The following is a 4,213-nucleotide window of genomic DNA, read 5'->3' on the forward strand; positions in this document are numbered from 1 at the left end:
GTCCTCCCGCGCTTCAGCAGATGCTGGCATAGTGATTCGCTTTTACTTGAAAAATAGGAGCGTATTTGCGTTCCTTGCACGGACGCACAGCGTTGCCTTTTAGATAAGTAGTTTTCAGTTTTTCAAAAAAATAGTTCATATCTTCCACAAATTCTTCATAACTTCTTTTATTTTGAGATGTTAAATCACACGTGAGACAATATGTCTTGAAACGCTTCTAATGCCTCAGAAATGCCCATCTGAGCCTTTCTCTGGGCAGTTCCCAGCCACGAGCATTGGCATGACTTACCTCCAGGGCATGGGCTTGAGTTGGCGATGCGGGTCACTCTGTAGCCGCTGTGCCAATGATATCACCCACCAGTTCAGCGCTGTAACAGTGCGCGGAAGAAAGAGCAAAGGTCCATACTGCCCTCGTCGCCAGTGTGGAAAGCCAGGGCAAAGTAGGTGTCTAGGCCCAACGCAGCACGTTCATGCAAACACAACCGGACAGGTACTAGTTCACGGCTGAAGGTCACGTGCGACATGGAGTCCATTTATTTATACCCTCGGACCGAGCCCGGTCACGAGGGTTGCTGCAATGAAATGTTGTGTAGTGGCCGGAGGGCTCTCCACAACACCGATTTAAAGGGAAAGTCAACTGAAAACTGTGGTGGGCACATGTTTGTGTGTTCCAAAGCTGGGCTGCTTAGCAGCACTTATCAGAAAGAATTTTAATTAAAGGGTATGATATTGGGCTTAAAATAGCATTTTTGTTATTTCCTTAGTTCTTTGTTTTTGCGCTTCTGTGATGTTAATGAGCAAGGTCATTCAGTGCCCGTCCTGGTTTTTGGTTTTCAAAATCTGGTCACGCTAACCTAGGGGGCATTTCTATGTATGCAAAAGTGTGACCTGCAGATAAGAAAACCTCACTGTATTCTGCCTGCTGCACAGGAAACCTAATTCAGGCAGTGCTTAATTTGAGCCGTAGGTTGCCAGTGCTTGGCACTGGCACTTAATTGTCAACACCAACATTTAAGACAGTATGTCACATGGTGGCACTGTTTAACACAGCAACAGTTGTTTATTAACACTATATTCATTAAAAATGACTAATACTTCCCGCCCAAGACATTCGTATATCTTTGGGGGCCTGGAATGGTCTGCAATGTTACACTCTAGGCCAGAGATCTTCAATCTTTTTGATGCGGAGACCCCCTTATCAAACTTTTTTTAGGTGTAAGGACCCCATTTAATACAAATTTTCAGAACCTTGCACTCCTCATCGTCGACAACTATCGACGCCCCCAATTCCATCAGCAAATAATTTTTACGGTGGGGTAATTATATTAAACAGTGTTTAGCTAACCAAAGGTCAGTGAGCTTTGGGGGTAGTCAAAGGTGTAGCTAAAAACAAAGGGCCTCATTTATGAGGAATTGGCTTAGAGCAGCGCCGCAAGTCTTCTTGCTGCGCTGCCCTATGTCAACGTGAAAGGGCAGGAATGCATCACATTTCTGAAATATGGTGCATTCCTGTCCTTTTCCATTGCATTGGTGCACAATTTGCTGCCTAGCACCAACATAGGCAGGATTATTTTTGTACAGGAAGGGTCACCTTCCTTCACAATAACAATTCTGAGAGGCGTTTTCCTCTTTCTATGTGCGCTGCAGAATGCAGCACACATGGAAAGAGGAAAAAACGAGAAATGAAAATATTTCTCCTTGTTACCCTGGGGTGGCGTCTGTTTTTGGAGCTGCCCCAGGTTTTCGTGATTTTGTAAATATGGGGCAGCATCAAAATCCATGGGTGTTGCATGGGAACCTCACGCAAAGCCCATGGAACACCTGCTTGATCCAGTGTAAGGCAATGCAGTGACTTGCACAGCTATGTCTTACTCCATATCTATGAGGTTATGCAAAGCCATGCAGGGTGACTTTGCACCGCCTTATGGGTATCGTTGAGACGCTTACGCCGCCGGAGCGTCAAAAAAAGTGATGCTCTGGAAATGCAAGCCTCTCATAAATAAGCCCCAAAATATTCTGTACGTTTATTAGGTCTTTCACCATCAGGTATCTACTTATAAAATAATGGGCAGCATAAATGAAAAATACATTTTAAATGTAGTTCTGTAGTACATTATGAAACCTCTATTAGTTAATGCACTGCAGAGGTCTGTGTGTAACCAGAGAGCCACAGAAATAAATCTTGATTGGTGCAGTGGAGAATTGTGACAAGCATTTTTAGAGCTACGAGGTCACAGCCTATGACAGACAGCATTACGAATATGTAAGTCATTACTTTATACTTGGATTACACACAGTGTAAAATAGAGTGCTGCAAATAGTTTTACAATTAAATGGTGCTTCCAAAATGTAGATATTAGTAATACCGGAGCGTATGTAATGCAATTTGTTTTTACATAACTTTCCCTTCAACACCAATGCATGGATCTCACAGCTCAGTTGTTAACTCTTTGCACTACCACTCAAAAAAACAAATCTTTGTCATCACAAAGCTTGTGCCCCCACATGCATCAAGCACTTTTTCATTCGCAAACGGTGCGATTCCTTAAAATCGGCCGTTTGCGAATGCAAAAGTGCTTTTTGGGATGCATGAAGCAATTTTAGAATTTGCAACATTGTTGCGAGTTCTAAAATTGCGGGTGCTTTTAAGAAGTCGCAGATGTGCGACTTCTTAAAAGCAATGCATCATCACTTTTGACAAGTGAAAATTCGCACTTAGGGTTCCAAATTTACCGAGTGGTTGAACCACTCGGTAAATTTGGAAAAAGTGTTTAAAATGCTTTAAATGTTTTTTTTTCAACATTCATGTTACTGACACACATGTCCTTAGGACATGTGTGTGTGCAACATGATGCGAAAAATACATTTCAGGGGTGCATGGGGGGGTCCTTTGGACCCCCCCCTGCACCCATGAAATTTTCTAAGTGCCACTCGCAATTTGCATTGACTCCTATGGGCCTTTTGGCCCATAGGAATCAATGGAAATTGCGAAAATTAACTTAAGAATTCGGTATTTCTTTGGGATTCGGTAAAAAATGCGATTTTTACCGAATCACAAAGAAATACCGAAAAAAATGATGCATAGCATTTTGCATTTCCTAAATAGCGATTCCTTAATTTTCGCTATTTAAGAAATGCAAAATCCTAGATTGATGCATGTGGGGGGAAGTGATTTGATCAATTAAAGACAGAACCAGCTCCCAAGCACCCTTTACACTTGCAAATTAACTGATAGTCATGTTTGCATTTCATTGAGGCAAGCAGGCACACTGGCACGAAAACATTTCACAGCACAAGAGACTCAATTGATGGAACTTCAGCTGATAAAGATCTAAATTAGCCATCCCAGGACTGCTGTCTTTTTCCAAAAGGAAAGCAAAGGTTTTGGATTGCAGACACAAGTGAAGCTGGGGAATGCGCGACCCCCTTCCAGGACTCCACGGTCTGCCAGGGTCTCGCGCCCCTCAGATTGAAGACCTCTGCTCTAGGATAAGATGGTTACTTGTGTTGGTTGTGTCACTGGCGGCACTGGCAGGGGCAGAGAGTGGTGCACACTGTAGTGGCGTCCTGAGAAGGGCCCTGGCTCTTTTTCCTTTTAATTTTACAAATTAAGCAGTGAATTCAGGGGTAGCACACGGGCATTCGCTTTACCTCCCCCCTCATGCTCCTTGGTGCCAGAGGCCCTTCAAATCAGTGATATCTAGGAGCATTTAGGTTTTTTCCGGTATCGAACATTTATTTAAGCTCAGCACCCTCCATTAAGCCTCCACATTTCCTTCTCTAGGGACCACTTCTTGTAAGCTGGATGCATACAGCAGCACCATTTTGTTTCACACGAAACACTCCTTGCACCATATTTTAAGCCCTTGAGTCACAGTCTACATTTGATACCTCCACCATTTCCTCACTGTGGGCTCCTGTTCATCTAGGCGTCTCCTTTGCTTCTAGTTTCTTTTTTTTTGCTAATCGCTGTGCATTTAATTCGTTAGAGCCATGTCCATGCAGCTTTCCTATTTTCGTGCTGCGACTGAAACACAGAAAACCCTCCTACACTCCTATAAGTGTGGAGGAAAATTTATCCCTTTAAGTGTGTGTACTTTTTTCTTTCCATTCATGAAAATACTGTTTTCTTAGCAATGCACAACTTTTTTGACATGTAATATACTTTAGGACCTTGGCATTTGTCAGACTAAATTCATGTAGCACAACTTTT

This window comes from Lissotriton vulgaris, chromosome 2_1 (assembly GCF_964263255.1).
Source record: "Lissotriton vulgaris chromosome 2_1, aLisVul1.2, whole genome shotgun sequence".
NCBI classification, from domain to species: Eukaryota; Metazoa; Chordata; class Amphibia; order Caudata; family Salamandridae; genus Lissotriton; species Lissotriton vulgaris.